The sequence below is a fragment of the Rhea americana genome, unplaced genomic scaffold, assembly GCF_003343005.1.
Source record: "Rhea americana isolate MKP2758 unplaced genomic scaffold, rheAme1 scaffold_32, whole genome shotgun sequence".
In the NCBI taxonomy this organism is placed as follows: Eukaryota; Metazoa; Chordata; class Aves; order Rheiformes; family Rheidae; genus Rhea; species Rhea americana.
In genome coordinates, this window is record NW_028186446.1 from 3,069,177 (window position 1) to 3,081,548 (window position 12,372).

Here is a 12,372-nt window from a genome sequence, read left to right on the forward strand (position 1 = left end):
TTTTTGGGTGTGTGTGTGCGCAAAAATACCCTGGGATTGGTTGCTTCTGCTTCCAATGTTTCACAGTGCTATCACCAGTCTTGTAATACCCTCTTCCACTGATCATTGTCACTACCCTGTTTTTTCATCCATTGCCACTGACTGACTTGACTGGCCATGATAAACAGCTGGCACCTAAGGAAGACAATGACAATCCTTAGATGGTAGTTATTGAGAAGGGTGGCAGCAAGAGCGCTTGTGCCAGCAGATTTATGCTGTGTGTTTGATCTCATGTATGAAGAGTTTGCAAATCCTTCAGAATGATGTCTGCTCTGAGAACAACTAGATGAGGTCAGCAGGGTACTGCAAGATGTGATCTTTTGTTATAAAAAGATCTGCTGATCAAAGCCTCAGGCCAGTGAGTTGTTTTAGAAAGCAAACGGCATCTCCGGCCACCACAAAGCCTGCTGTGGAGAAACCAGCATCTCCTCCAGGTGGCAATGCTGATGATAATACTATTGCCTTTCCATTTTCCGTCTATTTAAGCTACACATATTTCTTAAGTTCTAGCATTACACTGTTCCTCTACTGCATAAATTCTTATGAGAAAAATTGTATCACCATGTTGAATCCCCAACTGTTGCAATTTTCAGGAAGGTGTCTGTAGCAGATGGAGTGATACAGCTAAACACTGAACACTCCCATATAGTCTCATGCCAGCCTGAAGGGATACAAACTGACACTTGATGTGATGCAGTAAAATCCTCACCTTGGTGGGCTATGATGCAGCTCACACATTTTTTTAAGCACTTTGATATGAAAAATTATAAAAAGAGTAATACCATCCTTGACTCAGCATCAGAGCCCCGGAAGACACCAAGTGCCATGAGATGCAGTAGCTGGCAGTTTGCTTTAGAGGTTGCTAGCTTTGAGGAACATGGATGGGAGCCATTCTGCACCCTTTTACTTGAGGGRCAGTGACTGCTTTCTGGGGCAGGTGCCTTTAGTTATACAAGCATAGCCTGCCTCCCTAGAAACCGTTAGACTTTACTCCCTTTAGCTGTGTATACTTGCTAAGCCAGCTGATCCCTTGTCGTCTAGAAGAATCCAAGCAATGGGCAAGTTGAGCTGTTGTCCTACAGCAGCTGTTGAATTTCCCCAGCTTTATGTTAATTTATACTTGCACAGCTCTGCTGCTGGTTATGGAGGCATACCTAGTTTCCAGGTTACCTGCCCCATGTTCTAGGTTGCTGATTTGGAGATCGGCAAATGCTATTTACTTCCTATTGCCTTTTCCTTCCTATTAGCTAGAGTGATTTTTTCTACATAGGGTCTTTCTCTGCAGTCTCATTATTCAGCAGAACTGAGTCAAAAATAGTGCCTTGTTGCTCAGTGATTGGTGTGGAAATTCACCATTGAAATCCTGTCTCCCAGTATATTTCACAGGATTTGTTCATTAATATATGTTAATAATTCCCATGATGACACCATTTCTTCTGCATTTTCTTTATTAAAATTACAGAGATCACTATCTGTGTCCAGTGTGACCTGTAGATCAAACAGACTCCCAACAGTTGTCAAGTTCCCAGTTCTAAGTTTCCAGAGTGATTTTGATCTCTGCTGTTTCCTCTGATTTCTTTATTATTTGTCACATCATTAATTTATAATACTTCTTTGCTATTTTTACGTTTACTCCATCTTTTGTCAGCTACATTCCATGATTATTACCCACTGTATTTCTGCTGTCTCTGTAATTCCTCTTAAATAGTCTTCCTAATTCCTCCTAAAATGCTTTCGTCTCAAAAAATTTTACTTTGCAGTGGTCAGACAGTGGCTGACCAGAATTTGCTATATGAAATCTAAATTTTCTTTTTCATTCTTGAAGACTGAGTGACCTTGTATAATTTTTATCAACATACAAACACTGGTGAGCTAGCATTCTAGATATTTTATCAATAATATTTCTCTTGTGTCTTGTCTCAGGTGCCTTGCCACAGTACTTTTCCATTCTACTTTCCTGGCGTAGAACTAATTAAAATACATATATTGCAGGAGTAATTCAAGAAACCTAGTTGAAAACTTGTTAAATATTGATACCTACATTGTGCTTTATCTGATAAAGAGCTATATGATTGTTGTAATAGTTCAATAACACTGCAAATCCTTTCAGTGGCAGATTCATAGCTCTCTGAACAGATTTCTGCCTCACAGATTTGACTGTTCCAGCTGAGGTCTTGTTATAAGGCATTGTTAAAACAAAAAATTGCCTGAATGTGGTGTGAATTGTAGGGTCCATATCAGTTTTACAAAGTGGAATCCTACACTGACCAAAGTAGGGTTTACAGACCATTGTGTTACATCTCAATGTGCTCTAGAGCAACATTTCAAAAATATGTTTGTAATAATGCACTAATAGGAAATAGTTTTATTCAAAGTTGGGTCAAACATGACCAAGAATCTAATAAGGCTGCTTTAATTTTTTTCCTCATTTTGCTTCCTGCATTAGTCTCTCCATATATTTGCTGATTAGTTCTGTCTTTATTCTTTTTGCACGTACCAATTATAACATAAAAATCAACAGAATTAATTTATCAGTTGACAACTGCTGTTGTGTGAGCATACAGCATATTACCTGTGTCTAACTTACAATTATGTTAGTGCAAAAAACTATACTTTTCCCAAGACACTGTTTTCAAGACAGTCTTGAAGTTTCTCAGTGCATTTTTCTGGCATGATTGCCTCATTTTCACATTCCTATGGAAATTCAATTTCTTTACAGTGACACCCCGCCAAATTTTTTAAACAGAGCCTGTTAAAAAATTACAAAAGGATGAAGAACTCCAGGTGCCCACTATTAGAGAATTTGTTTCTCTTACTTGATTCAGCATTATCAGTCTTTGACTAGAAGGGCACAGAAAGGCTTTCTGCCTTCTGCCTTCTGCCACAGGCCTACAGTAAGATATATACTCTGCCATTTCCTTAACCTTCTGGCTGCTGAATGAAGAATGTTTATGAAGAAAAGGATCAAGAAAATGATCTTTTGCCTGGGGACAGGTCTTAGCAACTGGACCAGAGAGTGGGACCTGCTAGATTTTTAGGACCAGTAAGCAGGTTGGTATAGATTACTTCCCCGTTATCCTTGGTTTCTCAGCCAGACAGATTAATATTTGGAGTATGACTCATAACTAAGCTTGTTCAGTGAGCGCTGATAAGATCACAGCCTCAGCAAACCTCTGCTGCCATAAACTTGTATTTACATAGTGTTAGTCCTCATGTTGAAAGTAGCTATTTTCCTTTTATTATTTCAGTCTGAAGTCTTCGCTGTGAGCGTTAGTTTCGTTTTCTCAGACTGCTGGCCGCTTCCTGCTTGTGTTGTATTGGATTTCCCTGAGCTGTATTTGTGTGGGTTAACTTTGCAGTTATTCCTTTCCTACAGGAGCATTTAACAGATGGCTCTTAAAATGACATTCCCCAGCAGCTTAGGTTGACTGAAGTTGCGTCTGCAGCAGTATCATCCTTCCCCAACTTCTGGCCTTTTCTCTTGCACTGCATGAATGTATGATGAGCTGGTCCAGGGAGCTCATACCTCTTTCATATATCAGCTTAGTCTGTGGACAGCTCAGGTTTGGTCAGCTTTCTGCAAGGTTGCTTGAGCTCCCTAATAGTGGCAGGGAGACCCTACCTCTGTGAGTGTCTTAAGGTGCTGTAAGATTACAGACTTGTATGGACCTGCGCATTTGCAGATTCCCAGAATCTACACAAAACAGAACTGAAATTGCTACACACATCTTTTTCTGTTCTGCATGTCAGTTATTATGGGATGGCTCAAATAAGTAGTTACTAAGTGGCTCTGATGGCTTCTAACTTTCCTTTTCTTTGCCATTGTCTATTGTAAGGGAACTGCCTGCTTAAAAGGCTTCGGCATTCAGGCTTAGGACCTGAAATGCTGCTATTACCTGTTAGCTACCTCTCTGCAGAATACACAGCTCCTCTCTCACCCTCACAATTTCCCTGCTCATTTAGCCTTTTTTATATATATATAACAATGATATATCACAATCCTTATTCAAGTTTCTCATGGAGAAACACCTAAGTATGTTATATCCTGGATTTACGGACTTGCGGCAAAGACAGATTTTTTTTTTTTTTTTTTTTTTTCTGTTTTCCTGGATAGGCAAGGTTGACAGTCGGCACTTTGTGCACCCTTGCTAAGCTAGCAGGAGGTTGGGGAGTGATGACCATCTGGATGCGCATGCTCAGTAGCATTTTGTGAAGAGGCACATTGCTATAAATGTAGCTTGTGCAAATCTAGCTGGATTAGCTAGCTTGGGTGTTGGCAGCAGGACAGGCAGCAAGGATGCCTGAAGGGCTAGACTCCAACACATATTGACTATCCCCAAGTTGCCTGGCCAGTGTTGAACATCAATGTCTGAGGCACTTAGGGAGTGAGAGACTTGGAGAAAGCTAGCCTGGCAGGTGTCTCAGTGTGTTGGTCATGCAGAACTCATAGAAGCAGGATCCACTCTAATCTATTACAGATAGCATAATAGCGTATATATCCCTAAGTAGCCTATTTCCTGTTATCTAACATAAATCTTTGCTGTATATGTGGCAAGTCTTTCCTCTTTTTTTTTTTTTTTTTTTTTTTTTTTTTTTTTTTTTTTTTTTTTTTTTTTTTTTTTTTTTTTTTTTTTTTTTTTTTTTTTTCTTTTTTTTTTTTTTTTTTTTGAAGGTGCTTAAAAAGTGATCACTATTCCTCTTCTTAGAATTTGTTCTACATACTAGAAGACTGATTTTATTATCTATTGGTCTTTTTCCCCCTCAAGATAAAACAAATGCATTTTCTTAGACTTCTCTGTTCAGTCAGGCTTTCTAAACCTTTTTTCTAATTTATATGGTTTCTCACAGGCTTTCTCTATTTGTTTGTATTTTTCTAACACATTTGGAAGGAAGTTCAAATGGAATCTTGCAGAAAACTGTCCTGGCCTCCTGCTTAGAATAATGATCTGCAATAACTGAATGTATTTGTAAAAGTTCTATACTTTTGTATGCAGCTTGTGGATGGGGCAGTCTTAAAGGCATGACTGGCTTACAGGGCTTGGAAGATATTTGAAAAATAGGTTTAGAATATGATCTGATATATGTCAAAATTAGCAAGGTGAAATTAAAGGAGAGTGTGGCTCTAAGGAAAACACAGGAATGAATGCAACACAGTTTTGGTCTTCTCTCAGGTGGAGTTATGCTTTTGACTTAAAAACATGGAAAAATGATATAGACAGTAATTTTTAGACTGCAAGAAACATAAAACTTTGCTATGATGAAAACACTCTCAGTGCTGATAGTAAAAAAAAACTTTTCTAAATAAAAACATGTATTTCAGTTGGGGTATGCTATTGTACTTAGGTGCTATAGTTCAGAAGGTCTGTCCTGTATTTCTAGATTAAATTACATTTGAGTTATCAGATCCACTGTGACCTGAATCTTTGTACTTTGCCCTGGAATGCAGCACACAGTTAGATGGGATGTATGCATATTATCTTTTTAGGTGGAGCAGGATTTCCATAAACGCTTTAGTGTTTGCATTGCACGGTGAACTGAACCCTGGCGTAAATTTTTACTCAGATAGACTCCCTAGGTGTTTAATCTTGTATTTGTCTTCTAGACTTGTCTATTGTTTATTTACTACAGATCCTTGTGAAGAAATGACCCTTTGCTTCTTTTCTAAGGTCATGGCAAAGCTATTGTTTTCCATCCCAAAGGTGCAGCAGTTCTATTGCTTACAGTGTGACCCTGTTATATCCATCTGCAGCTTTTGAAAACTTTCACTGTTCTTTTGTCGCTGTCTAGAAAGCAGCCTCTGAGGAAGGGCAGCAAGGAAGCAGGGTTTCTCCTCTGTAGGAGTTCGGCTCACTTCATACACTCCAGAGCCCTGTGAAGAACTACTTCTTGCACAAACGTTTCTGTAGAGACTGACACAGACTGTTAAATTGTGATAAAGATTGGATCCTGCACTTGGTCTGATGTTATTGAGATGCATGTGAACAACATTTTGCAGCTTTTCATATGTGAATAGAGAATATGTATTGAAAAAAAACAACATGACTTACTATTCAAGAGCAGTCTAATACAGTGTCATTAAAAAAAATCTTTAGTGTACTCCAAAGATATTCTCAGCGCAGCCATTTAGAAACTAGCTCTGATAAATCAGAAAGCTTCTGACAGAATAGAAGGGAGGAATCAGCCCCCATTTACATGCCAGAAGCAATCTGAGAAATACTCAATTCCCATTTCTGTCAGAAGAAGTTAAAGTGTGTCCTAGTATTGGCTACCTTCCTTTTCTGTTTCTCCCTGTACCATGTGTAGTTACCCAGAGCTTCCTACCATCTGCTGTGGGAAAACATTGCTGTCTAACTCCAGAAGAACTATATGATACAGGTGCAGCTATAGCAAAGTCCATTTCTCTAGTGGTGTGGGGACTGATTTCAAATGGAATTTTACTAACACTGAAGAAAGCCCATAGAAAAAGTGTAATTGCACTTTAATGGAGAAAAAAAAAGAATTTAGCTACTTAAAATCAATCTATATATTTTTACTTGAGATTATAAACCAATGAGCTCTTTCCTTTCCAAATTTCAGCCAGCAGTTAACGTTTCAAAAGCATGGAACTACACGGGCAGTGCTGTACTTGCATTTTTCCTTTGTGTGCAGCTCTGCTGTTTTCTCAGGATGGCAGAATCTCCCTGCCCTTAATGGAAGTATTCAGCTTCTTTATATTAACGTAAACTGATGGTGATGTAACTGCTAGCTTGTCTTTTTTGCTGAGAACTTTGTTCCTCAGGCAGCGTTGTTAGGAATATCAGTCTGTTGCTCTGAAAGAGGGGTTAAAGTTTCAGAGCYGTAATGGGGTGTAAGAGCAGAGAGTTCTAACGTGAGTAGTGGTGAAAGCCCAAAGTACCATTCTGCAAGGCTCTTCTGCATCCTCTTTAAGCTCTACAGTACCGTAGTAATAATACACAAAGCACCGTGCAACTCTTGTGATGAGGTCCAAATGCACAGAGCTGCTCTCATGTACTCTGCTTTCAGTTATGGTTTATTTTCCCTACTTTTGATCTCGGGTTCAAAATCTCCTTTCATCGAAGAGAGCATCATCAGTGGACAAATGAAATGGCAAAACCCTCCAYCACAATGAATGAGAAAAACATGTGACAAGACTTTTTCTCTGTTTTTTTCCCTATAATCCTCATCTCTCATCTGAACAGCCTCGCGGATATCCCATGTAGTTTAATGGATAATCTCTCCATTGGCTTTGGTAGGCTTTGGGATAGATCTTACAGCAATAAATAAAAGCTCAGCAATCTGTTTTGAATGTGATAGCACCTGTGAGAAAGGTCCAAAATGCAGCGTGGAAATATTTTCTTTTTCATCCATTAAAATTCTGTGGTGGTTGAGAACTGTTTTTCACCACAGTTTATTGTTTTTATACCTATTTGATTTCTGCACCAAAAGTAGCTAGTTGCACCGTGTAAATTGTGATGGAATAGTAAAGAATATACACAGTTCAAATGGGAATTTGGACCGGTAGTTTGCTTTTGTGTAAGAGCCAGTAATACACAAGGCAAGGGAAACAAAAATAAATGAGAACAATATAATACAAGCAGAAGGCAACTTGCTTATGTTTGCTCTCTAATCTCATGGAAAAGCATACTTTTATTTGCAGAGCTAGTTCTACTGTCATGGTTAGAAGAATTCTTCCAGCCACACACTGAGCTTTTCTTCTTTCTGTAGCAAAATGTTTTTCCCTTCCATTTTGTTGCTTTTATTTTTGTCATTAAATTTTGCTTTTAATTGGGAATAGGAACTTGGCCGCAATGAACTTGGGGCAGAGTGAGACTGAGTGTGCTCTGTCGCTGGGCTGCAAGTTGTGTGTGACAGGGCCGGGCAAAGGGCTTTCAGCTGACCTTCCCCATAGCGCCAGGTAGATTTTTGCTTCTTATGCATATCTGTACACAAACCCACAGAACTATTAGAAATTATGAGCTGTGTATTTGAAATCATTTTATTAAAATATTGTACAAGTATTTTACAGAAATTTAAGAGACTGTTAGAGTGGACTTTTACTTCAGTTTGCTGTAGATATCTCACATTATTGGCTTAAGTTAAAATAGTGTGCTGATCTATAATGAAAGAACATAAGAGTATAGATTCTGAAATCAAATACTCTGGGAGCTTTGCAACACATTTAAATATGGGCCAAATGTGCTTGAAGTCAACTTAAAAGAATGAAGAATGGAACTGATATTGAACTGGTTTGTTTTTGTTTGTCGGGAATGTAGACTGAACAATTTACACTACTGGTGGTTTAAATACAGAGGCTCCAGAAATGATGAAACAGTTTTGCTGTTTCTTTAAAATCATTTGCACTTTTTGCCCTCTGGTCCTGCAGTGATATCAAAAGGTGGCAAGATGTAATGGTGATGAGCACTTCAGAAATGATTTTAAGGCAATTAAAATATTCCATCCACTCCAGCAAGGAAGAGGAAGAGGAAAGAGGCAGGGAAATTCAAAGAGTTTGCACATTGCAAAGGTCTGTCCCAATTTGAAACACACAGATGAAATCAGCTTTGAATGAAAGGTGGAGGCATTTGTGGGGCTCCCTGATCCTTCAGACAACCTCAGTACTTCAAAGAGCTCTGTACAAATGTTTCTACTTTTCAGCCTCTGCCTGACACCTTCATGTCAGAGGGTTGCTTCTGAGGGAACGAATCTGGAGACCACATTATCTCTGAGATCCCCTCAGTGCACCTCTCGAATCTGGGAAGCGCCAGCTAGCACCGCGAAGTGCTACGGGCTCCTTGCCTTAAATGGAAAGGTGAAGCTGTCCTTTTCCCTTCCTTGCAAGATCAAGAGATCAGAATAGTCACAGAAAGGAGTGTTATTTTTCCTCTTCTTCAAAGAATGGGAAGAATGTTTAGTAAACACAGATTAGGGAGGTACTTTAAATAAGTGGAAATTATTTTTTAATAATTTAGAATGCTTTAAACTATCCCAAACCAGCTCATGAAGCTCATGCTGTATGCTTTCTCATCATTTGCTACTCAGTCCCACTAGTGAAACGCGTAGCTCAGCCTATTGATCTCCCACACAATTAGCTTTTACTAAAGTATCCTTTTTTCTTTAGAGTATTCTAGCACAACTCGAAATTCTCTTTTTCCCCGGTTGAAGCTAATGGAAGCCATCTAATAGCTGACTCTGTGGAAATAATACTGCATTTTTCTGCAGGATTCAAATACTTGCCAACAGCATGTCCTAGAAGAGGATTACTATATTTGTGAAGGCACYTGTAGCATACTATCTGTCTAAAGAGAGTAAGGTTGGTTTCATTTACATTGCAGAATTATGATCTTAACTGTATAGATAGCCTAAACATTCTGTAGCTTGCAGAAATTATCCATATATTATTTGCTCTTTTAGTCAATGAAAAACAGGCTTATGGGAAACAAATAGAAAATGTTTAAATGCAAAGGAAACAAAACTTAATAAAAATGTTTTGAATAATATACATATGTACATTTTTAAACTGTAACTGCCTGACAGATTAGTTTATGAATTGGTAAATTAAAAGTAATGTTATTTAAAAAAAGTTAAAATATTAATTTTACTTTAAGCCTCAAATATATTTTACAGTCTAACATTTTGCATTTATTACTTTTTTTGCCAACATGGAGAGTGTCTCTTCTAAAAATCCTGTGCACATTTTTAAAATAAAGGAAGCATGGGAGGCACCTTGGGCCTGATTTCTTCATATTTCTCTCACCCATCATTATAATAAAAATTCAGATGTTATACTGTAATTTTTAAGATTTTTTTATACTCAGGAGTAGGGGAAAGATGTAATGAATGAAAAAAGATATATTTTTAAATAAAATATTAATTGAACAAGACATTAAAAAAGGACAGGCAATTGAGAACAATTGAAGGAAAAGGACTGTCAAACTGAAAATAAGTTGCTATTTCAAAAATACTGGAGTAAACTTTTACCATTTATAGAGTTGTTGGCATTTCCTTTCAATATATAATAGAGAAAAAGAAATCAAATTTTGAATTTTCAGATGCTGTGATTTCCTGTTTCTGTGTCTTCATATACATCTAGGAAAGAACAGAATTGGTAAATGTTGTCTGTAATGCTGCATTAAAAGCACTGTAGCAAATATATGAATAAAAAGAAGTCCTAAAAACAAAAGTAGAACAGTTCTTTAGCATGAATTAAGTCTGGAAGTATATTTGCAATACACAGATATTCATATGAATTTTTATTAAACATAAGATCTCTTGTTTTGAAAATACATGAATAGCAGCAAGAGAAGTCTGAACTATAAATCAATTATGCTAATTTAGCAAACCACATTCCTGTTTTTCTTCACTACAAATACTTCAAGCTATTCATACATTATCAACAATACTGTACTTCAGCATCTGCTAACGTGTACCAGCAATGATGGCCTGAGTCAGGGTAGTACACAGTACAAATCCACTGCTGAAATGCCTGAGGAAGGCATGAATCCTCACTGCACTTGAGCATTTGGCAGAACAGAAATTTGTGAACTGATAATGCTTGATCTGAGAGAAAATAGTATATATGAGGGGAGAGGAAGAGAGGAAGATATTATAAATTTGTCTTCATTAGAAGAAATAATGATCTCAAAGTTATAAACAATTTCTGCTCTCATAAATTATGAACTGTGAGTTGCTATAAAGACTCTTAAACTTTTTCCTCATTAGCTTTTGCTGCCATTTTCCAATTTCCTTTATATGTGAAAGAAATCTGTGACAGTATGTCACAGGATTTATATTTAGTTTAAAAAATGTGCAAGGGTCATGAAAATTTTGCTTAAAAGATAAAAAAGTAGTTGAACGTGATATAGTAATACAACATCCTATGACTATATAGCCCAGAGATGGATCAGAGCAATTTCCTCAAAACTGATTTCATGTTTTCCCTTTGATTCTTGGAGGAGCAGAGGTGAATCTGCAAAAGAATGTCACAAACAGTGAGTAATATCACCAGGAGAGTGTAAATTTGCAAACTCAGCTATCATCTCACCTCATTTATTGATTGCAATTAGATTATGATTCCTTCAGTCCAAACRCAAGAGAGTTAAATTACTTTCCAGCAGTATTCTTGCCCCTTGCTTTTAAGAACTGGGGCACACCTTAAACTTTTGTAAACATTTATGGTATCAGAAGTGTATATGTATGTGGAGGGGTGGATGAGAATGCTGATAAGAGCATAAGGAAAAATGTTAGGAAAAGGTATTCCCAGGGTGAACTTTAAAACTGATATATGCATATTTCATGTTGGGCACTGGCTAATCAGAGAATTTGCCAGATGTGTCACTGGGATTTCTAACAGCCAGAGACAAGACATCAGCTAGTTAAATTCAAAGAGAGGATTTGAAAAGTTCCCAGACTCTAAATCTGGGCATTAAACTATGCAACTATTTTTGATATATTTTTGCTTGTATATTAATTATAATAAATTTATGAAATCATAGCAGCTTCAGTCAGAATTACTAGGAATATAAGCAAAATGATCACTTTACCAACAAACCTGTTAGCTGCTACCACATCTGTTTGTTTGTTTCTCACAAATAGAAATTCATATCTTAAGCAGAATGCTGGCAATTTCCGTGTCATTCGTACCAGCAACATCACTGACTTTACACATAGCTACATACCATGTCCCTGGAATTCATTTATAAACAATCATTACTTTGCACTACAGGAGTCTGGAAGTACTTTCTCAGCTACATTCCCTGCTTTGTGATATTTTGCTCTTTCCTTATACTGAATGGGGAAGCATCAAGCTTAAAGTACAAATAATGACTTAATTGTCTCTATTTATTCACTACATGCTCCTTCACTGCAGGTCAGGAATTGGAAAAATCATGAAAGCAATATTTCTGATCTGACTAGTTTACCCATTACAATGTTTAGGAGAACTCACTCCAGTTTTGTCAGTGGAAATGCTTTTTCTATATTTCTTTGTTTAAATCTTGTTATATGAACAGAGTATCAAAATTTGGTTATGCAAACCAGTGTTTACAACTACAGAAAAAATATGTTCTAAGTTTAAGCTTAAATTTAAACTTCCATGAAGTTCATGCTTACTTTGAACTTACTCTTTCTCAGTGGGGTCATGTGTCAGTGGGAAAGTTGAAATGGGAGACATATAAGAGGAAGAATAACAAGAAAATGCATGTTATGAATGTTATTTTTTATATGTGGTTTAAAATTCATGTTGAGGTACAAAGTCAGTAACTCCAAGTAGAATAAAAATGTCATTAGAATTCATTATTTTCCACTATTCAATTTACTTTTACAAGCATGCTTGCA